The sequence below is a fragment of the Zophobas morio genome, unplaced genomic scaffold (genome assembly GCF_036711695.1).
Source record: "Zophobas morio isolate AGI-343-1 ecotype UQ-CSIRO unplaced genomic scaffold, CSIRO_AGI_Zmor_V1 ptg000046l, whole genome shotgun sequence".
NCBI classification, from domain to species: Eukaryota; Metazoa; Arthropoda; class Insecta; order Coleoptera; family Tenebrionidae; genus Zophobas; species Zophobas morio.
Window position 1 is genome coordinate 3,753,035 of NW_026972151.1, and position 25,488 is coordinate 3,778,522.

At 34.8% G+C, this 25,488-nt stretch overlaps 2 protein-coding genes across 4 annotated transcripts in view; both read right to left on the reverse strand.

The window, feature by feature from the left end:
- LOC135142395 (TWiK family of potassium channels protein 7-like) overlaps window positions 1-21,558 on the reverse strand; it is a 555,364-nt gene extending 533,806 nt beyond the window's left edge. The window contains exon 1 of the mRNA XM_064074109.1: window positions 21,426-21,558. The gene's annotated coding sequence lies outside the window, so the exon portion shown is untranslated. The remainder of the gene's footprint in view (window positions 1-21,425) is intronic.
- The window catches only part of LOC135142394 (potassium channel subfamily K member 9), a 273,018-nt gene that overhangs the window by 85,700 nt on the left and 161,830 nt on the right, over window positions 1-25,488 (reverse strand). The window lies entirely within an intron of this gene.

Here is a 25,488-nt window from a genome sequence, read left to right on the forward strand (position 1 = left end):
GCTCTCAAGTACATTTAACCTTATTTAACCGCGGAAGTGGCAAATGCTAAAAAAATGGAGAGACCTGGATCAATATCCAACCTCCATCAGCAGACACGGATTTAAATTCAGACCCATCCATCAGGGAACGGTAATGACCCAGATTGGCGGATTCGAACAACTTCTTAACCTAGGCCAGTATGTGAACGCCCAGCTGACCCATCAACGCCAAATAATCGGCTCGAGAATTGACGAAATCACTACGGCTTACTTCCGCGCGTTAGCCAAAGGGTTCGAAAGTAAACAAATATTTGCATCGGAAGCAGTGAGCCGGAGACGTCTTCGGAAGCTATTAAAATGGGGAAAAATGCACCGGCATCGCACGTTTCGAATACAGGCTTGAGCTTTTTCTGCGGTCCCGAGCGTAACGAAGGAAACGTACCAACGTGTGAAATAGTCAAGTGAAGCGTGTGTCCCCTTATATTACAAGTTTAATATGGAAATCGCTCGAGCGGGGATTAAGGAAGAGCTTCAGAGACTAACGTCTGAGCAAATATTTGTCAGGGGACAAGAATCTATAATCATTGAAGTTGCAGGTAGTGACGTCACGGTTGTTGGATTAATGTAAACACAACGGAAACAGTTCCGAAAATATCAGACAGATGTGGGAGATGTGCTTTCAGTTATAACGATGAAGAGTTTGTTCAGCGACTGAAAAATAACGTCCTCGGAAGGCAAATGAGAGAGAAAATTGAAATGAGGGAGTGGGGATGGGAAGTAGAATAAAAAGCAAACTGGAAACCGGAAAATGACAAATACACATTGATGATAAAAAAAATGGGGAACTTCGAGTAGAACGTTAAAAGCACAATAGGAAATAAAAACATCCAAGGACTCTTTTTTTAAAGTGTAAACGTAATCAAATCTAGTGGCAAAATTTGCAAATATGTCTAAAGAATGTGATGTGCGTTTTTCTACCTTGAAATGCAAACACGAAATTCACGTTCAGGTCCAAGTTGTGGTATTTTTTCGGGCAATTTTCTACAGTCATCACCCTTCTATGGGAATTCGAAAAGTTTGACATTTTTGACATGTTGAGTTGTTTACGCTAATAGGCTTTATCCGATTTTCCGTTTACTTTTACGTGTTTTCTGTTTTCCAAATTTAAAAAAAATTGGTTGTTTTCACAACTATCCAACGAGCAAACGTTCTGTTCTTGGTACCATGACTTCCAGTTTAGATCACAAGGTCTTTCTGGTTCAGAGTTATTATCAGAATGGGGTTAAAGTAGATGGTACATGGACTTAGTCGTTGCAGACCTGCATGGAGGAGTTTTAAGTTGAATTCCCAAATATTGCTATCCACTACATACAGCGCCCAAAAAACGAACAGTTGAAGAAATAATGGGAGAAATATCAAAAACGTCAATTGGTCGATTATATCAGCAAATTAATCTTTCTGTTGGAACTACCCACAAACTTTTACGCAAAGTTTTGGAAGTATATGCTATCGTGTCACAGCAATGAAAGAACTCTTAGCAGGAAGATTAGAATTTTGCAACTAGTTTGTGAATATGAACAACAGAGAATTGGTGTAAAAAATAATGTTTAATGATGAAGCATGGTTCTATCTCAATGAAAACAACCTCACAGAATATGAGAATTTAGAGTCCTGAAAACACACATGAATTTATTGAAGAACCATTGAAGCCTCAAAAAATGGTGTGTGGACAGCTATTACTCAAAGTCGAATCACTAGACCACTATTCTTTCAAGGTGCACTATAAAAAAATATCTACATCAGTTATTACTCGTTTTTACACCATATGGAATTCTTATTGCCTATGTTGAGCAGATTCAAAAAGTTTCTTGTCTCTGGATATAAGATAGATGGTCTGATTAGGCATAGTGATAACACTAACTACATGCTCTGACCATGATCAATTTGATTCAAACAACACCCCTGGGTCTAAATACTCATCACATTTCGACAGTTCTAAATTATTAATGAACTAGTTATGTTTAGGAATATTTCTTCCAATATGTAATAATTTGCACTTACTATGTAATATTAAGAGGAAGTACCCAATCTTCACACCACCATCGTTCGTCCTAGTCAAACCTCGTTTTATTTTTTGATGGTCAGATGAAATACCATACAATTTTAAGTCATCTACATAAAATGCATGAGGAGGCTATAAAAGACCGCTGTGATGGACAACACAAGTCTGAAGAAAATGGTGCCTAAAATTGAACCCTGGGGGACGCCACTTAAAACTGCACAGGAGGAGTAAAAGAGTTTCCGATCTTGACTTTCAAAATGCGACCAGTGAGAAAAGATTCAATCCGCTGTAAAAAAAAGCCCTATAACACTGTCGAAGCTTGAATAAAAGTCGTCGTTCAAAAATTTTCGAGAAAGCAAGGTATGAATTATAATTCATACCTTGCTTTCTCGGTGGATAATTATCTACCGAAGTTGAAGGAAACAGACTTCCCTGGGGTAAATCCACTCTGCTGTGTTTCTGTAGAAAGTCTTCACCAAAACTAATCGGACGGTGATCATCCGGATCAAATTTGTCACGTGACCTGTAAGTTGGATTAACTGCACTAGTCCTCCAATCGAGTGGAAAACTCCTGGTTCCAAAGACTGGTTCATTAAGAAACTCAAGGTATGCCTTCGATTCCACCTTCCGTTCCGCTTTCTATTCTTTATTTATGGTAACCCAAGGCTTGTGTTTAGCATACTCGTTGCTCTTTTCCACGAAATATATATACTAAGTGAAAAAAAAATCCGAACACCTTGAAAATGTCGATATTTTTAAATGAAATTTTATACACAAATTGGTTGTTGTATAAGTAAGAAACGATGAACATATGAAGACAAATGAAAAACTTGTACGTCTTTTTAATTGTTGTTGCCCTGATTTGAGATCTAGCAAGATGCCCCCGTGCGAAGATGTCTTCAGTATTCACAATTAAGTGATGTCAATAGAGATCGAATAATATGCATGCGTAAAGCAGGATTGCCCTTTAGGAAAAATGCACTTTGTGTTAATAGAGCTGTGTCTACAGTGACCGAATGTTGACAGGCGTGGAGTCAAGACGGTAGAGGGCTAGAGGATCCGGGCGACCAAGAACTACCACTGAGCGCCAAGACCGTCGTTTGCGTTTTTTAGGTCTAAGAAACCGAGAGTCTATAACACGGGCAATTGCCAACGAACGGTTTGCTGATGTTGGTAGACCTATAAACATACGTTCTGTATACTACCGTATCAGTCTTTTGGCCTTAAATCTTACCGTCCACACATTGATTTACCTTTAACACCTGAACATAAGCGCCAACGACTCAAATAGTGCAGGGAACGTAGTGGATGGGACGAGGAATGGAACACTTGTATTCAGTGATAAATCGCGCTTTTGTTTATCCGTGCGTGATGGTGGGATGTTAGTGAGAAGAAGACGTGGAGAACCACATCTTCTTCCCTTCTTAAGAACGTAATCTGGGCTTGTTTTTCAACAAGACAATGCGAGTCCACACATCGCTAGAAACACTTTAATAACTTTTTTGAAGAGTCTGAAGTGGAGTTATTGCCATGGTCTCCTAGATCTCCTGATCTCTCACCCATAGAGCATGTATGGGATATGATGACGAGGTTTAACTCATCTTCAGCGACTACCACAAACTTTAAACGACCTGAAGCGTGAAATACAAGCTGCTTGGGATGAACTAAATCGGAATGACATTGATCGACTCATTAGGTCCACTCCAAGACGTGTAAACGAATGCCTCAATAGCGGGGATACTCCAGTCCATTACTAGCTTAGGTGTTACCATTTCCATTTGAATATTTGATCATTTACTAGTAGTAAATAGTAGACTGTAAACCCAAAAAATTTTCAAAAAATTATTATTCTATCCGGGTGTTCAGATTTTTTAGCACTTAGTGTATAAATGTTGCAAAATACTTTAAGCCGTCTGATGAAGAGTACTAAAGTGTGGAGAGAAAAGCCTATCTGAAATAACATGACCTCAAAAATAAGGAAACGCTGTGGACTCAAACTTACTATCCTAAATCAAACTACGAATAAAGAAGACCCGCGTAAGATTAGATATACAGTTCACGAAGACATGTCTGGGACAAAACTTAATTCTAAAATTCGTGAGATACAGACTAACCAACATTTTGAGCGAAAAAATAAAATACAACATGCGAATTAAATGCTTAGGGGAACACACGACAAAAGGTATACAGAATTCATTCTGAATATCAACCGTCAAACAAAATAACTTGAGAAAGGAAGGAGAGGACGTAAAGAATTCAAGGTGAAACAAAACACATAAATTTCATGAAAGAGTGAAGGACTTCACCAACACACAATTTACAGAAATGGAAACGAAAATGTTAAAAAAAGGTCCGAAATATGCCATACCTTGCAAAAAATGGAAACTACTAGAATTACTACCGGTAAATATAGACGTAGCCATTGAAACTTTGGAAGCTAATAAAGAGAAAAACAGAGTAAGAACACAATGCACAAAAGCCATCAAAAAAGAAGAGCAACGCGATAAAAGGAATGGAAACAACAAGATAATGTGGAAGAACAAATTCTGAAATGACAAGAGACAAAAGCAAAGAAAAAGATCTGGCGATAGGGAAATCGGAAAGACGGAATAGATGACATCTTCTGCATATGGAAATAAGGCGACAACAACGATTTAGACGAGTTCCTAATGCACATCAATAGCGTGGACAGAAATATCGAATTTACCAAGAAAGACGAAGGCAACAACACTCTGAATTTCTTAGACCTCTCAATCATGAAGAGAGGAAACGAGTTGAAATACAGAATACAGACAACCTACAAGTACGAACACTAGAAATCCAACTACTCACAGGAACACAAATTGGCACCTTTTAGAGCCTTTTTTAACAGAGTAGATAAAGAAGAAATACACACAAAGAAGACAAAGCGATGAATGAAGAACAAAAAGGAGATAAAAAAATGTTTCCAACAAAATAAGATTTGTAGGTAACAGATTCTCTAAACTCAATGAAAAGAATACTGTCAAAAAACAAGCTCAGGGTAATAGTAAACACAGAAAACATGGCCCAAGGCCCTTTCAACGGAAAAGACAAAAATCCCTTAGAAGAAAAAATAAAGTGTTTCTAAAGATATCTGGAAACCGAGTCAAATACTTTTAATATCAATGTTTCAACAACAACTACTTATTGATGAAGGTCATTTTAATTATTGGTATTTTTGGCGGATGTTGAAGGGAAGAATTGATTAATTTACCGATCGATACGTAAGGGATTGTGGAAATTTTATAAAAGTATGTCTCCAAAAGACTAAAACTGGAATTAACCGCTCTTTCGTACGGAAGCGTAGAATGGTCAGGTGGATTTTTTTTTGGAAAAAACTCGACATGTCGAGATTAAACTCAACATGTTGAGAAAAAACTCTACATGTCGAGATTAAACTCGACATATTGATAAAATACTCGACATGTCGAGATTAAACTCGACATGTTGAGAAAAAACTCGACATGTCGAATTTAATCTCGACAGACGGACAAACAGACAGACAGACGGAAACGCAAGACCTATTTCTTCGTCCTGTTGGGGTGATGAAAGGTCGAGAAAACGTAAAAGTAGAAAGTCGGTCGACGGACTCGATTACAATACTTTTTTCGCTTACGCTCGGGAAGTAAAAATCTATCAAAACGATTTATGTTTCTGTTGTCCTTTCCTACCAATTTTGAAATTGGTGTCTGAAATTATTACGTTTTGTAAATTTAGTGGGTAAAAACATACTAAGTAATTTCTATCTTAAACCAGCTTCATGTTAATTAGGACAATGTAGGAATTCCTTCGTTCCTGAAGTACAATGAAACATATCCAGGATTTTCGAAAAATTATAAAATTTGATTTTGCGGATTTTATATTTTTTGAGGACCCCTATTACATTTACTTTAGCATTACATATTCACGTTTATTTCAACAATAAACGTGAATATGTATTGCTAAAGTACCTAAATGTAAAGAAGTATGCTACGCGTATGTTTCAAATATGTTTTTACTTTACAAAATTTTGTGATGATGTCAATCATCATTTTTGCAAGAACACGTATTGTATACCCCCCCCCCAATGTTTTGGAAAAAATGGTGTGAGCCATTGTGATTTAATCAGTAAAATAAATTAATATATTCATTCAAATGTAAAAAATGTTATTGCAATGATAAATCACAAGTATAGACTCATCATGATTTGCACAATTTAGATATTATTTTTTCGGCAAAATTAGGACATGAGACATTTTTTGGGGGGGGATAAAGAGATTTGATTAAAAATTTACCATGCCTGCAATAACTTCAAAACGTCTGCAAGATTACAAGGCATTCGGTTTTGCAGTTCTTGATTTAATTAATAAAATAAATTGAATCATTAATTGTTTTGCATCACCCTGTATAAGCAAATCGAAAAAATATGAATTCAAAGAGCAATAAATGGGTAAATATATTTTGATCAAAAATTTACCATGCCTATGATAACCTTGAAACATCTCCAAGATTTTTTTTGTAGTTCCTGATTAAATCAATAAAATAAATTCAGGCATTCATTAATTTTGTTGAGTCGCCCTGTACTTGCAAATCCAAAAGATATCAATGAGGTGATAAATCGCAAGTACAGACTCAACATATTTTGTACATTTTAGATAGGATTTATTCGGCAAATTTTTGAGCTGACGTCATCAATTTTTTGGAGGGGAAAAGTAAATAGATTTTAATCGAAAATTTATGATTCTTATCATAACTGTAAACTATCTGCAAAATTTCAAAGCACTCAGTTTTACAGATTCCAAATTAAATTGCAATATCATGTTTCATAATTTTGATTTTTTTTCAAAAAATCTGGACGTTTCGGGCAAAAACTCAATTCGGAGTCATAAACTACATGTGCAGGACTATGTTACTTTTTACAATTTAGAACCCATTTACTATTTACAATTTTTGAAGTGACGTCATCACATTATTGGTGGGGATGATTAGATAAATTTTGGTTAGCGTTTTAGCATCTATGATATTCCTAATATAAATACAAAATTTGACAACAACCGGCGCAGTACTTTCGGATATTATCTGTGTAATAAAAATACGGGACGGCAGACAGACGGACGGACAGACAAACAGACGGAAGCGTGAGACCTATTTCTTCGTACTGTAGGGGTTGTTGAAGGTCGAGAAAACGTAAAAGTAGAGAGTCGGTCGACGGACTCGATTACAATACTTCCTTCACTTACGCTCGGAAAGTAAAAAGTCTACATGTCGAGATTAAGCTCGACATGTTAAGTTTAAACTCGACATGTTGAGTTTTTTCTCAATATGTCGAGTTTAATCCTTAGATCATATAATAAATAGATACCAATACTCAAACTGAAAGCTGTGACTAGACATGAAGCTATCTGTTGTCGTTTTCTACGTCAAGGGGAGTAGTATGATGCTATCCTTGTGTGATCACCACATCTTCATCTTTGTTATATGCATTTCATCTGTATATGTCTATTTCACTTCCATCCTTGTACCGCACCAGCGCAACAAATCGCTTTTGACAGATGTTTCTTCTAACCTCTCTTTCGAGTTCTTGTACGAGAAACAATTTTAGAATTTAGAACAAAGATCCTATTTTAAGTGATGTAATCATAACGGATCACAATTGCTGCCCAATAATTTACTATTCCTTTCGTTATCTCCTGTGAATTATTTATAAAATCAAGCTGTCAACATCTTTCGTACGAAGTTAGTTTAGACATACTTCCTAAAATTTAGGCGAGCAAAATTCAAATAGTGATCACGCAAGGATAGCTTCATTGTAATCCCTCCATGCACAAGAGAGACGTGTGACAGGAGGATGTCGTCACAGGCTCTCCTAGGGAAAAAACACGGCGTGTTGGTATCTATTTATTATATGATCGAAGGTTTAATCTCGACATGTCGAGTTTTTTCTCGGCTTGTCGAGTTTAATCTCGACATGTCGAGTTTTTTCTCAACATGTTGAGTTTAATCTCGACATATCGAGTTTTTTCCAAAAAAAAATTCCACCTGACCATTCTACGCTTTCGTACTTTCGTCACAACCGAAGAGACAAAAAGATGTCAACTCTGTGTGTTGATTGGGAAATATATATCCTTGCGGCCTGCTAATCTGACCAATAAATGATTCCTGCTAGCGTACAGAAATAAAAAGTATGTGGTTCAAGTTGTTTGTGTCCATACTGTCAGTAACGTCCCGAAAAAAATTGCAGAATATTTAGAACTTCCAGACACTGGGAAATTTACTGGACATTGTTTCCGTCGTTCAAGCGCAACCCTTTTGGTAGAAGTTGGAGGGGATCTCAGCACCCTCATAACCCACGAAGGCTGGAAATCTTCGTCCGTTGTACGTAGTTACATAGAGGATTCCACCAGAAAGAAATATTGCTGAGAAAATTTTGAGTTCATCTAACGGAAATGAATCTCTTGCAATTACCGCGTAATCAGTAATATTAGTAATTGTACTTTTTATATTCATGTAAATACGAGTAAGTGAAATGGTTTGTTTAGATAATTAATTTGTTAAATGTTTGTTGTCAAATTAATTTGAACCAGCCGTTGTAAACTACTGTTGGCCTAGGCCGGTAAATTTTAGCTACCGGACTTGTAAACGTTAGTTACTAAAGCAGTGTCCTAAAAATTGATTAACTCTGTTTCCAAATATCTGTAAAAAGACTACAAACCATCGTGTAAGGATGCCCAGGCAATTACATAGGAAAAACAGGAAGAAACCTAAAAACAAGAATAAAGCAACACCTTAATCTGAATAAATACGTACTCCAAAGTCCAACAACACTTAATTAAATTCACTCACAACTTAGACAAAGAAAACGAACTTATATAGCAACAACACAAAGGGACGAAACTAACAATCCTAGAATTCACAAATTAAGAAGCTCAATTTATTTCATTACTCAGTCAAAGTCAAAAAAATATACTCCTGAAGTTCTAAACTCAATTTACAAGATACCGATACTTAAATAACTTGTTAATTACCCGAAGAGACTCCGTCAGCAAGCAACACTCTTACAAAGGCCACTAAACATTCCAATGGAAACTGATGCACGTCACCCGCCAGAACAAAGTTAACACTATGACAAAAACGCTATCGGACAAAGAAATAGGAAACTGATGTCTAGATCTTTTGCTAACAAACGACATATGAAAGCACGCCGCGATCTACAATCTCGACAACCAGAGACTGAACCCAAAAAATGTCATGAAACTGTTCTTCCGCTTCTTAAACGTTGCCGTTAACCTAATGAGAAGCAGTTGTGAGATATTAAATTTTTCGTTTGTCGCCTCGACGCGAAATGACCCACATTTCTATATTCCCTTCTGCGAATCTCGCTTCAATAATAACTACAACGATTCTGTTTAGCGACCGTAAAATAACGTCCCCACGACTTCTCGAATTGATGCTTACCAAAGTGTGAAACGGTCCTCTTGTGCTGTTCCTTTCCACATCAAACATTTTAATAATTTGGATTCAAAGTGAACTGAAGCTTATGCCCCAGACGTTTGTTTGTTAAGAGCTTTAAATAGAGGCCTGCTCTACAAAGTAGATATTTGCAAAAGGAAAGAGGTGGAGGGACGGAATTGCTTGCGGTTGAGAACAATGGTCCGTCATTAATACTGACGAACTCGATTCAATGCTCGCTGGTATGTAAACATTTACCGAAATTTCGACATTATAATAAAATTGTTTAATAGTGTGTGCGCGACGGGGATGAGACTTGACGCCTCTTTTGTTAATGAATGGATGGGACAGGGCTCTACTCGTGTAACGAATGTGGAACAATTACAGCGCTTTTGTTATAATTTCGAAGTATGTTAACTATTGTAAAATGAAATTATTATCAGCACTACCTTACACGGGCCTTTAACACAGGGTTACGTGTGCTTTATCACAGTCATCTAACAATTAAACAACGAGGAAAAATATATTTATAAAACTTAAATAGCATTCACCATGCAAAATTTTGAAGTCACGTCATCAAATTATTGCTGGAGATGAACAAATAAATTTTAATTAGCACTTACCATCTATACTATATTCCAGTCATACATTTAAAGCTAAACAACAATCAGTCGGATAGTTTCAGAAATAATCTACTGAGGCTGATAAATATCGACGACAACTAGGTAGATAGAAAAAAGGGACCTATTTCTTTTGCTTTGGGTGTTCGTGATTCATGAAACGTCGAGAAATCATTTTAAAGTAGCCGAATCGACCGTGCTACAATACTTCCTCAGCTTACGCTTCCTTAGCTTAATTCACTTTATCAAATACAAAATACAATAAAAGTTAAAAAATGAGTAAAACAATAATATATTTAGTGCAATTAGTCATTGAAAGCATGGGTATCGATGAATATCGGAAAGGCTCCTTTTCATTTCCCGAACGTAAGCGAAGGGAGTATTGGCATCGAGTCCATCGGTCGACTTCGTTCGATTGTCTCCAATTGTACAAATGTCTTCTCATCTGAACATTTTTTTATCTAACTAGGTAGTACTGCACCGGTACTACTTCAACGCACAAATTTTTAAACTGATCACATCCTCTAAATAACCGCGATTTCGCCTTCTATTTTGGACTCTAGTTAGCGCTGCGCTTCATTACTGCATTTATACGCTTCCAGGTACCACGTTCCCGCTTGCAGAGACTTTTCAGGTACTGTTAATTATTTCCTTTTGGGGTTCTAATACATTTTCCTTAGCACAATGGGAAAAGAAAAACGCCAAAAACGCCACAAATGCTCACATTCGTCAGGGTCGCTCGCTTGCGGTAGACACATTTACGCTATCATGGAGTCAATTCTTTTTCTATGCGTTTCCACCTTTTTCACTTATATTGAAAATCTTAAATAAGATAATTCTTGATAAAGCAGAGGGTATCTTGGTAATTCCGGAATGGGATACTCAACCATAGTACTCACTATTCCAGGAAATGTTACTTGTTAATCCTATACATTTGGGACCTAGTTCTGAACCACTTGCTTGTCTGCGTTTTACTGCTTCCAAGTTAAATAAAGGAATGTTCAGATGAGAAGACGTTTGTACAATTAAACAGGTGAAACGATTTTCAACCTTAATTGCATTAATCTTCTCATCTGAACATTCGGTCCCACGCACCCTAACGTGCAAGAACAGCACTTCCAAATATTGTTGCACGCTCACTTTAAATTTAATGAAGCGCAGTGCCAACTAGAATCTAAAATAGGACGCGAGATCGCGGTTATTCAGAGAACGTGATCAGTTTAAAAATTTGTGCGTGGAAGTAGTACCGGTGCAGTACTACCTAGTTAGATAAAGAAATGTTCAGATGAGAAGACTAGTACAATTAAGGTCGGATATCATAAAGTCGTTTGACGTGTTTAATCATAGACAGTGGCAGAGTATGGGTGATTAAAGTAATGAATTCAACAGCGCTACAAAGAATATAAAAAAAATAAATAGTATCATTAAAAAAAGTCCTGAAGTTGAAAATCCATGGGTTATGGAGCCAAAATTGTAACACCAAGTATTCGAAATTTCAGAAAGCTCAGAACAGATATTCAAAGGTTCAAGATACGAAAAGAGCATTCAAAGTTTGAGATTTAGTTACACGTCTAAAACTAATATTAAAATCCTGAGTCCAACTAAAGGCCGAATTTTACAAATCTTGTGGAATTTAAACGTTGAACTTCAGAACTAAAAAGCTGAAGCTTCAAAAAATGTCTACGAAAGGTTCGAGATTCGAAGTCACAAAATTAAAATGAAGTTGTAATATTTTATTAGTTGAGACTTAAAAATCATAAATTTATAGATGTAAATAAGTTGCTTCTCTAAAATTAGGACTAAGAATTCAAATATTTTATTGAACTCTGCGACCAAAACTCAAAAGTTAGAAATATAATTTCAAAGTTTCGAGGTCACAGATTTTTCAAAAAAGTGGAGTTTCAAAATCGAAACTATAAAAAAGTGTTATCCACATAGTCAACGTTTAGAGCTCCCAATGCTGAAATTATAAAAAACTAAGACCACGTTCTATCATGAAGATTGAAGTTTACCAAAAAAATCTCTAGGTTAATATCCACAATGCGATACTTCAAAGCTCAAACCTACGCTTGATTTTAAATCGAAATTCTGGCAATGGAATCTTATTTTTAATGACAAATATAATAACAATATAACTACGACAGTTTCAACAAATTATTTCGAACGTAGGTCTTTACATTATTGGGCAACGTCGAAAAATCAGGGTTTCATATTCCTACGAATAATACACTCGAGGCACAATTGCAGTTTTTTGTTTGCTAAAAGCACCAAAATCATGTTTTAAAAATACAACGCCAACGTAATATGTCATTCAGTGAATACTGCGAATATTAATTTTGTGTTTTGCTAGACTAGAATACAAAAACACTGCCATGTTCGTTCAGTATTTGTAATTGAAATAATAATGGTATAAACGGGTAAAGTTTCAATTAACTTTTAAATTTGATACGACAACGCCAGTGGCTAAATAAGCAAGTTTTTACTGCAGATCACAAAGTTTTCTACACTAGAAATCCATATAAACGGAAGAAAGTTGAATGCATTTTGTTAAAATTTCCAACAAGAATGAGAGAACAATTATCCTCAAGTTTGCATTGAAATTAAGATGCACGAAAAAAGCAATAGAATAAACAGGTGTATGTGGAAAAAACAATCTAACGCTTTATTTCAGTAATAAATTTTCAACGCCAAGTTTCACTTTTACAAACTATAGTAAAATCTGAAACAAAAAAGGTAATTCAACGGAAGTCCGCATTAGATATATTGACTCAGAATGGCGCTGGATAGTTCGATTCATCTTGCACAACAAGTTTATCACTTAGCAGCTTCATTTCTCTCAATTAATCAACAAGTTAGTATATGATATAGTACAAGCGATCACAGTTTTTAAGATGACGTCATCAATAATCTGCAGCGAATTAATTAAGAAAATTTATTTTAAATTCTAACACAATTTATACAAAAATCTGTAATACATATAAGAGTTGAAATAAAAAAAAAGTGAACTCAAAATGTTTTGGATCGTTTTAGAATTGCCTGTGTGCTTAAAGTTAAAAACAAGTAAAAAAACATATTACATGTCAGATGTATTCAACACTTGTTAAAAATAGCCGCATTAAATTTTAGAAAGGTAAGAAGAATTTAGTGTTTCTGTATAAAATTCAAAAATACTCGTATAAAACAAAACTCGTCCAGATATTTTTGACCTAGTTCCAATTACCATAATCAAGAAAATGTCTATTGGGTCTTAAGGTTGCCGAGTAAGAATCTCGTCAGCGCCTCGCTGACAGGCCAGACATCAAAACATGCGCAATAATTTCGTTACAAGAACTTTCGCAAACTCGTCTCTGACGACTTGACGCAGAAAAGCGCTCTACAACAAAACATTAATAAAGCTTATTAGAGATAAAAATTCCCCAAAAGCTCGTCCGCACCTGCAGTATTTCGCGAACTCTGCGATGAAAAGCTCCATCCTAGTAAACAGTCGAAAGCTCACTCACTTGCCCTTCACTAAGCTTTGGATAAACACGGGCCATTGTACAAAGGATTAAGTCTTCATTCACGTAAGACAGCGTTCTTTCTTCAACGTGCCCCGAAAAAAGAGACGCAAAACGCAGCGATAAGAACGGAAAGCAAAGCACGGAAATACTCGTAAATACGCAGGAAAAAAATATTGCCGTTTATCCGGTTTTGCAATACGTAAACACGTTCATTATTTTCCGAAGGACTGAAAAGATTCCACGTTGAAGAAAAATATTTTTTTTGTTAATCTGCAAAACGGAATCGAAAGTTTATCTCTTTTATTAGTTCAGTGGCGGAGTGTTTGATCTTTGGTTCTGTCTCTTTCTGAAGTAAATGATTCAATTTAGAATTCATTTCGTATTTAATAGTTGAGAGAGAAAATTTCCCTTTGGTACGTAAACATTTCTTCCGCTCTTGTTTGCTTAATTACATACAGAATTAAAATTGACGGACCTCCGAGTTTTTAAATTTGCTACAAAAGCGCATTGCAGGTGAACATGTGGGTCGATAAGGCACTCCTGTGACCATGGAAATAGTATATTTATTTATATACAGAATGTTCCAATTACACATCCCTCACCATATATATTCGTATTTCTAGAAAATAAAGTTAGTTTGTATGTGACACCAAATTTGTAGTTTGGAGTTGCAGAAAGCAACACCCTGTACCTATTCTCCCAAGATAAATTATACGCATGCATAAAATATAATGTAAATGTTTCAGCCAGCTTATGTGAACACATTTCTGCTTACTAAGTTAAATTAATATAATAAATGAATATACTCAGGAATTCAGAAAGTCCGGACGTTGCCTCGACGTTTTATTAGCAACTAAATAGTTTCCTCAGTTTTCTTGACATAAACTTCGTTATATTACTTCCGATCAAATAAGCAATAGCAACTTTTCTCCAACATAAAACTTTCTCTATTCATATACATAATCAATTCATCATGAATTTAGCTTGGCGAGTGATTTTGCCGTTTTATATATATTCAGAAAACACGGAACTTATTCATTTAATGTAAAGCCGGATAAACATGAATAAGAACTGATCTTTTTCATTGATGAAAAGACTGAAGCTCTTTAATTTTAGTTAGCATAATTATGTTCTTACAACGACCCAAATTATATTCGAGAATTTCACATATTTATAAACTAAGACATTTTGGAATTCTTAGTTCTAAACTGAAGCAAACAATATTCTTCATTTCTCAGAAAATTTGTCTTGATTGTTCAAAACGGAAAATAAGGTTGGAGTCAATTTTGTCTTTTTTCAAGACATATCGCTTACGGACAGCCTAGATATTAGACGACATTAGTTTTGTGTATACTACAAAGGCAAGATTAGAGTCGGTCTTTGTGTGGTATGTTGAAACGCACTGTTTAATAAATTATGCGAAAAGTGAATACCAAGATAAAAATAACAATCATTTTTCACTTTTATTTTTAAAATAATATTAGAAACAAGCCGGCCTTGGAAACAGATTAACAATTGCTTAAAAAATATGAACGCATTGATAAAGGGCAAGGTTATGCCACGTATGTCAATTGCGACACGTACAGCCCGCTACTAATAATAAAACGCTGTCTGTCCACAAATATACATACTATCCAGACCCTGTGTCTCCTCATTGCGAGCCAAGGTTCAAAACCGATACGTCCTTCCCTAACTTGTGTTCCCTTGTTGTTTCTGTTGAGTTCGTACAACAAACACGGATGCGACTACGAATGAATTCGTTGGTCCCTAGGGAATCTCCTGGTTCAAACCTGTTCCGCCACGACAGAATTTTATCTTAAAAATGCAAAGCGTAGGTATGTATTATAATCTCTGAGGTATGGAACTGATGTTTACTATCTGTTATTGGAAGATACATATTTATGATTTTAGAAATTAACTGGTCCCATATTGATATTTTATACTTCTAAGATATTTCAACTGCATTCGAGAGAAATCATCATTAAAATTGTTTTCTCAATGTTCTTGATAAAAATATATTGGTTTTATATCCTCCATGTTTTACTTTGTCGACTTTAAAATTTACAGCACATTAAATCGGAAGTACAACACTAGTAGAATTACGACCTCGTGTTAGTCTCATGAAACAGATCCCAAAACACGTAAGTCATTTCTTTGAAAGGTTCGGCTGCCTGGAAGTTTTATGATTTATACGCGTATAGCCGTCAAGTAAAGTGTGCCCAGCCTCATTTTCTAAACTGAATTTTGATTTGAGAAATAAAGAACGTGAACTAAATTTACTAAAATTTATTACCTCTATATTCACATGAGACTGTTCTAAGTGAAATCAAAGCTAAGAAGAACTTTAATATCTCTAAATACATCACTTAAAATAACAAAACAAGAATTAAGGACGACTGTTGTATTCCAGGGCAGCGTTACACAGATAATAATTTAAGTGGATTTTGTAATTACATTTCTACTGTATTATGAATTAAATTTGACATGACGTTAAGCACTACACAAAAAGCAGGGTCGTAAGCTGGCTGATCCTTATTTAATAAAATGTTGGAAATTTTAAGGGTGTTATATCGGGCGGGCAACATAATTTGTAATCGAGCTATGCCTACTCTGATGTGACATGCTTAATGCTGCGCCTAACGTATGTTATGTAATTATATAATCCAGCCATCATTCGCACAGTAAATTTCATGAACAAAACGTTGTTAATCTAGAAATTGCAAAAAATTGCAACAATAATCTTTGACTTATTACGTCTAGACGACTTTCTGCCGGCACGCCGCCCATTCAGCGAAGTTCATTAAGCCTTCTATTAATTCCAACACCGTCCTACAATCACACCTCATAATTAAAAACTTTTTCTAATTTCCTACCGCCAACTTTTTAATGTTGACACGGCATTAACTTTCTCGGGTAATTGATTGAAAAGTTTGCGTAAAGCGAGAGCCTGGCATGGAGAAAGTGGTTGGGGGCGATATCAATTTTCCCTCTGATTTTGACAGGCCGCTTTTTTCATGGTAATCACGCAATTGAACGAACTTTTCAGGTTAGGATTTTTTCCGTGTGAAATGAGTCGCCATGTTGTTCATCCCTCTATTGTTCATGTTTGTTAACGGCGTACCGCGTCACGTCGCGCCACTTGTACACTATAAAATTCAGAGAGATGATGTATGTAGTAACTTTTGTTGTTTAAAGCTGGGGAAAGTTTACCGGAACGGGACGTGACCGGACTGAATGTTGGTGCGATAGAGACGACGCGGATTGGTATGAGAGAGTGTGCTTAGGACGAGGGCATGACGATTTTCTTTTTAATTTTGGGGGATTTTCGCGGGTTTTGTGGTGATTGAAAGGGCTGCTAGGTTTCTAGATGAAATTTTTTATGTTGGAGATGTGGGTGTTGGCCGCAGCTTTTGACAAGAGTAACTGGATAGGATAACAACTTCGATCGCATTTTCGAATATTTTGTGCCTGAATTTATATCTTAAACATAATCAGATTCCTGCATAGATTACTTTAAACTAATTTTTTAAATAAAATTTACAAAGACAAAAATCGCAGTAAATCTGTGAAAATTATAGCTCCACGAAATTTTAAATTATGGACTGTAATTGCATACAATTATCTCAGTGAATTACACTCGAGCTATTCATTTAGCCGAATAAATTTTTATTTTCAACGTAATCTACAGGGTAATAAATAGTTATTTCATCCAGCTCCACACACAAAAATCAAGCAAGCTACTAGACCGCTTCTACCGACTCAGTGGTTAGGAAAACCTGGCGTTTCCATCAGCCACACCATAAAGCATTACCATGGCTACATGCTCTGAAGTGGAAAACTTCACCATTGTCAACGACGCTAACCGAACACACGACTCCCACCAACATGCTTATCAGTGCTTCGCTTTTATGATTCTTAATCCTAGTCGTTCTGTGCCATTCATTGAATAGTAGTTATGGTAGGTCAAGACCATTACCAGTGACGTGCATAACAATCTATATTTAATTTCCAATATTTTTTTCTAGACATTCCTACCACTTAGGAACCCTAACAATAAATCTTATTGTTAGCTATCACCCTGCATTTTCATGGGAAACATTACCAAAACGACTCAGTAGATTTATAAATAAAGAAATTTTAATCCGCTGATAAAAAGTTACCTTTCTTTTTATCCGATTGCATTTACATTGGAATTATATTATTTTTAATATAACAATGATAACAAGAACTGAAAGAGACAGACTTTAGGAATGCAATTGATCGATGTAGTCAATGTTATCGTCTGTAGCAATTTTAAAATATAAACTAAGAAAACGTAAATTATTCCTTTGTGCAAAAACTAATTAGAGCAGGTTCTAGGGATCATGATATCATCTACAAATCTCGTGTAACTGTCATACATTTTCTAAATACGCACAATACGGTTAAAATGGAAAATTCTTCCCGTATTTTCCTGGCCCACATGAATTAATGTTAAAAGAACCTCTTTTTGTTTTGCTGTAACAGGAATTTTAATTTTTAAATATTTTCCTGTGTGTTCAACGTTGGATAATTTCATGTTTCTCATTTCCTGTTTACGACAAGCTGCATAATTCCATCTCTGGGAGCCACTTAAAACAAGAAGAAAATGACAGTGTATTTATTTATTTATGGTCAAAATCCGTCCTCATAAATAAATATTTCTTGTTCAGTAGAATGTGTTGCTGATTTATTCCTCTTCTAAACTATTACATTATTAGTTTTGAATCCATTTCGCAATCAGGGAAGGGTTTAAATTTTCCGCATATCCCCATAACAGTCCAAGAGCACATTTTCGGAGAACGATTTGGCTTTATTTTCTGGTCTCGGGCACATAAATTTGTTATAAATTAAGTCGTCTCGTATTCTAGATTTATCTTGTTAGTTTGGTGGTCCGTTTTCGTTTTTTGGACGATATCCGGGGGCGTGCAGGAAACGTTCTAGGAATTAGAGAACATATTTTTGAACCGAAACTGAAAATCTGGACAAATGTTATCGACATTAGCTTCAGAAAATAGATATTTTACCTACATCATCAATATCTAGGTAAGAGTGAATAGAGAAATTCTGGTTAATGTTTTATTATCTGCACGATAATCTTAATGTACACCCAAAATTAATCGGCTGAGTAGCTTAGAGGATTATCTGTTTAATAAATTTCCCACGGGGGAGAGGCGACAGAAAAGGGAAATGGGGAACGTGCATTTTCTACTAGACACCAAACCTCAACTACATAAAATTAGGTAACCGTCAAAATTAGCATGTCTGGAGATATAATTTTTAAATCAGCAACTGTTAATTATCCGAGATCGTTAAATTTTAACTGACGTTATGTAATCTCTGAATCAATAGTAGTTTCCGAGTTTCTGAGATCAGCTGTAAAATTTGATGATCCAAACATAATAATTTAATTTTAGAACAACCCCGAGTTAAATTAAAGGTTGCTATCGATTGCTAAATCACAGGTAAGTAGCACCTTATATTTCACTTAATTTTACGGCTGTTCATGTAAATTTTTATTGGATAGACAATAATCTATACCGATTTTTGTCAGATTCTGATCTATATTAGGAGTATCATGTAGATGGTAAATGCTAACCAAAATTTAGCTAGTCATCCCCATGAAAAATTTGAGGACGTCGTCTCAAAAGATTCAATATTAAAATGGTTTGAATGTTATACATGTGGTGTACAAATCCGCTTGGAGTTTTCCTCCTAGACATTCAAATTTTTGCAAAAAAAGTTAAATTGTGTGTTACATTATTACTATTACACTGCACATGTCGGAATTGACATACCTACGTGCCCTTGCTGAAACAATGTTGAGCGCAATATTTTCAAATGGGAAGACATTCATTTGTGGCTAATAATTTTTTTTTTCGAACCTCAGGTAAATTACGCAGTGACCATTTTTTAACAAAATTTATGGAAAACTTGATGAATTAAGACAATTTTTCCGAAATTCGTGATAATATAATTAAACAAATACAAATACAATTTTCTGTCATAGAAAAATTACACATTTTTGGCTTGCTTAATATTTGCAAAATTTCATTTTTCCGAAAAAATGTTCAGCTGAACTCGACAATATAATTGTTTCGATATTTAGATATTAGAGCATCTTGTGTCTTGTGTCGTCAACTTCTCAACTCATGAGTCGCCCTTGTACGTTTCTTAAGGACAAGTACTCTCCCGACCAAGTATAAACAAGTGTGTTTTCGTAACATAACGCGTTCGAATCCTAGACAGTGGCGGAGTATGGGTGATTAAAGAATGATACCTTAATGAATTCAGGAAAACAAACTCTACAAGAATTATAAAAAATATGTAGTGTCATTATTCATTAAAAAAGGCTGGACGTAGACAAACACAAAAAAAATTATATTATCGCATTTTTTTTTATTTTTCAAAGAAATGGCACTTGTTGAACTGTACTTTAAGGCGGAGAAGTCTTGAAGAATAAAGATAATTTTGTGGGAAGTTTTAAATGAAAATTTTCGTACAATGAATATTATGCACGAAAAAAATCGGGAGGATGATTTCATTTTCAAAATGTTAACTTAACGTATCGTAATAATCCAACGTAATAACAACGGACTCAAAAAACGACTATAATAAAAAAACGTTTTTTAATTCGTACGAAACATTTAAAAATGTGAAAAAATAAGAAATATGGCAAAATAGAGTTACTGTAATGGATAACGCAGATTACCACTTTCGACAGAAAATAATTATCCCAAACAAATCAACCATGAAAAGTGAAAGTTCAAATTGTCGAAATTGAAACACACTCACGTAACACAAAAACAAAAATTTAGGTGGATTTATTACTCATAAACAAACAGTTGCCGCATTTACACCTGTTTATTTAAGCAACAAAATTTCCACTTATTGTAAATAAATATTTAAAATTTTTGCTCACAGCCTGCAATCGTTTATTGTTTATTTTCATTCCCATACAACGCTCGCCTGAGATTTTAAAAGCTTCGTTTTCTTAGAGAGATAAGCTCACGTAACACTTTCAGCTATTCTTACATCGTCTTACCACCAGTGCATTCAATAATTTAGACGAGAATCAAATGCAGCAGGCGACGATTTAGACTATTTTCAAACCGATGTCGATTGAAAGAAATGTTTTATTATAAAACAATCCGTGTATAATTAAAACGATAAGCTGCTCTAGGATTTCACCGAATAATTACGTAGATTCCGCGAAGGAATTCCTCGCCATTACATGATCACCAGTAATCAAATACTAGTCATGCATAATTTGCAGCCTCATTATTTCCAAGCAAAAGCTCGTCATTTCCACTTCACTTGTTCATGATTATGGCGCAGCATCCGTACACTGTTACACCCCAATCAACAATTGCCCTTCACAAGCGCATTTCCTCCCCCTCGCCACAAAAGACACCCCTTTACCAAACACACGTCCGATTGTCAAAATAAAGTCCAAATTCCTGCCAACTCCTTCGTACTTTTTAATTATCCTTTTTGCTCGAAAATAGCCGAAATTCCTGCGACCACATCCACATTCCGTCACCGCTGACATATTTTTCTCCCTCGCATACCTCAACCCCTCCCACTCGCCTTTCACGTATCACAAGAAATTGCTTATGGGGCAATATGAAGTGACATCAAAGGAATTACGGACTCGGCAAGGGCTAAGAGAGTGTCACGAGCCCTTAATGAATTATGGATTCAGAGCCCTACGTGTCGCGAGAAAAAGACAAACACAGCTGGATGCGCTCACAGAAGGGTTGGGAAAAGTTCGCAAAAGTACGAAAAATGTCCTACCGATTTATCTCGGCGCCGGCGAAAGGCCAAGTCCGGGGCGAAACATCCTGGGAAAATTGTAAATGGAAAAAAAGTTTGGCACTGCACTCGCGTCGCGTGAAAAGCGCCCGGGAAAACTCGGCTGTAGGAACACGCTTTCCGCGCGATTTTCGCCACTGTACTGAAAAGCCCCTATCGAGATTTTCCGACATGGTGGCGGAGACGTTGGTGGGGGAAAACAAGCGCAAAGGGGTTGCTAAATTATATTTGGTTTACTTGTTACATTTATTTACTCTTTCATTTAGCCGTTCTGTACCTACTTCCATTCGACAAATTGAATTACTTAATTCGTCGGGACTTGTTGCTTCGAGTTTTTATCTAAGGGTGTTGGGAACACCCTGTAGAAGGCCGGCTACGGGAAGGATGCTTCAGACGACTGTAGCGCAGTACATCAGAAATTCAACACCTGGTTAACAAACAATATTGTGTCTCTGAACAAAATAGTCTCAGTCAAAATAAACTGGAAGGTAAAAGAAAAAACTTTGTTTTCGTCAATTATTAATTAAAAGTTAATGCCTACTCAAGGTTGGTTCTTCCTCCACCACCCGTCACGCAAGCTGCACACCTGTAGCGAATACGGAATATTTTTACATGGGTTCGATTTTTTGAGGCCTATATTTGCTCCATTGTAGTTTAACTACTAATTTTAGTCAAATCAGGCAGTTTGCTACGTGCTTAATCGTCGTATTCTTTCGACGTGTAAACATAAACAACTGAAGTTAAGCAGGTACTGAGAATACACACATTTTTCCCGTTCGTTGATTTAATGATTGTAACTTGTACAGATAATAATATTGATTGGTTTTCTTCAAAAACTTGACGTCATTTTAAACAAATATTTCATAAATATTTAACGAAACATGCGAAATGAGGCTTTATTTTGAGTCGGAAAAACAGCTTTATTCTTGATAAATGCTTATACGGCTTGTCGCAAAACATCTAATGAATAAATAATTTATTTCATCGAAAAAATTTCCCAAAGGAAAAAGACCTACTGTGACATTAAGCGAAAATAAGTTAACATATTTGCCTCAACAAAAAATTATGATCTCATCTTAAAATTCTGTTAAATAAATATCACTTAAAATGTGCACTAGGATGTATTCTTCTACTTGTGGTAACTAGTAAAATGATAATTTTGGATTAATAATAATTTGAACATCTAATTTTAAAAGCGCCTTCGACGTGGAAACACCTTTCAGCGACGTTAAGCGTACGCCGGTGTTGACAGGGAGAGGTCCTCTTTAATTAAAATTTATTTATTCATCCCCTTCAGGAAGTTGATGTTATCGCAAAAAATTATTAAACAAACCTTTATTAAAAAAAAACTCCGTCTCTTATTTTTTAGGACTGTTTGCACAGGATGTCTTAAAAAATATGTGCGACCCTACATATTTTATATCTCCGAAACAATTTCGTTGATTATCCTAAAATTCGAGGAACAGAGTAACGTATATGGTTACAATGTACAGATGAAAATTAATGTATTCATTCAAAATAAAAAAGTGAGGAAGGTTTTGTATAAAGAACTTTACAAACTTTTAATTAAAAAAGCATAATCGAATGAACGCCATTATTGACTTATTATTAGATTATTTTTTAACTCATTTTTCTAACCTTTTATCTTTTACATGTATTTTAAACTTTTCTATTTTTTCCTAAACGAAAGATCTGAAAGCGGATTAACGTAACTTGAAAAACTATCTGCATCGTGCAAGGACGAATTTTAAGACCTGTATTCCTAACATTTATAATCAGAGAGCGGATTCTTGTGGGTAAGGCAGCAAATCGCTAATGCACCTGATCCACGCGTCGGACTGATTAACGAGGAAATTATCTAGGAAACATATATATCGTATTATATCCGGAGCACCTTAATGTAGACCGACTGCATCAAATGGTTGTTTTCTTTGTTGTAATCTACACAGTTGTCATTCAGACATTTCTAGTTTACAAGCGAAATTATACATATCTTGTTTAGTAAATCAAATATGATTTCCCGTGAGACACCTAAAGAAATACTGTAGTTTTGAGCAATGTCTAATTTCATATTTTCTCAGAGGTTCATAACTTGTAGCAATTGAAACTGCAACTTTTCCATTTTGGTGTGTCTCGATCTATTCGACGTTCCATCGAAGAGATTACTCAGAAATAAATAAACCGATTATTTCAGTAATTCTCTTACGTCTGTATTGCAGGATAATAGTGACGATTTTACAACGTTAAATTATATGTACTTATCTACGTATACGCATTGATGACGTCATCTCATTTTTTTAAGTAAATTTCTTTTAAATCGCAATTTCTAACGAACGACACTTTTACACACAATAGTTTTTGATACATGGAATTCACTACTGGATTCTCTAGTTCCAAGTGATTGGGTTTCATCTTTTAAAATTAACTATGTATAACCTTTACCCTATTGTATAACTTTATATTGGCACTTCTATTTTAGTTCTCAAAATAATACGCTGCGTGAGTAAAAGGATCTAGCATCTCATCGAACGCTTATATTTAATCATAATAATAATAAATTACCGCTCCTCCTGAAAGCTGATGACGTCATCCCAAAAATTATTAAATATGCAATAAGATGCAATATTATCTGAGCCGTTATTTTCACATCTATTTCCCCAGAATTAAAAAAAAACATGAATTTATGAAGCTATAAGCTTATGGTCAATTAGTTCAGGTCAAAATTTTGGTAAAAAGGTAACGTTGTAATTAGTGTTGCGTTATGCTCGCCAAAACGATGTTATTTCAAAACATTAGGAAATAAATTTTAAAAAAATTGGTCGAAGGTTGTTTCTTCCTTGAAATACAGCCCAACAAATCCCACTTCCTTGAAAACAGAATTTTTGTTTGGGATTTTTGTTCTCTGATAACCTCTATAAAGTTAAAACCAGTGGCGTAAATAACACTCCCGTAGCTTTTTTGGCTTGAATTTTTCAGTTTTTCAATTTTCCAATTTTTGAATTTTTCAATTTTTACGTTAGTGAGGTATAAGAGAAATTTCGTGGACCGTGACTCATTGGGTTCCATTATCATTTTTGTCACATACATTGTGCAAGTTTTATATTTTGGATGTGTTTTCAATTTTTGATTTCGGTTTTCCAATTCTATATTTTTTCATTTCTTCAAATTTTCGATTTGCAATTTTTCGTTTCGGTTTTTTATTTTGGTTATTTTTACAATTTTGTCGACTTTGCCATGGTCTCATTTTATCATTTTCCTTTTCTTCAAGGTAAAATTTGTCATGTTTCGTATTCTTTAATTTTTTGTTTTTTCAATTCTTTAGATTTTTCAGTTTCTCGATTTCCCAAATGTTCGTTTCCTCGATTTTTGATTTGTAATTTTTCTAGTTTTCATTTTAAATATGTAATACTAATAACAATTATAATTTTTTTTAAATTTCACTTTAGCAGTTATTGGATTTTAAAACTTTTTCTATTTTTCGAATTTTCGACCTTCAATGTTACAGTTTTTCAACTTTATAATCTTGACGATTCCACAATTTTTGGATTTTCCAATTGTTCGATTTTTAGTTTTTTAACGTTTCAATTTTAAGTTTCCTGAATTATTCGATTTGCATTTTATCGATTTTGCAATTATTCTTCTATTTTGTAGGTAATTGATTTTGCAATTTCTCGTTTTTTCAGTTTTTCGATTTTTCAACCTTTCGAATCAAGAAAATGCAAAAATTGCAAAATTGCAAAACTGAAAAATCAAAAATAAAATTACGAAAAGGTATAAAATGAAAACTTTGATAGATCTTAAGATTAGAAATTAAGAACTTGAAAAATTGAAGAATTGAGAAACTTCAAAATCGAAAAAATGAAATATTGTAAAAGAAAAATTAGATAATTCCAAAAATTGCCAATCGAAAAATTTAAAAATCGAAAAATTGAAGAATTGAAAAATCAACTTGAATACACGAAAAATGAATTATACAATCAAAAGTAACATTGAAAAAATAAAGAAAATACAAAAACGAAAAATTGTGATATAAAATCAAGAAAAT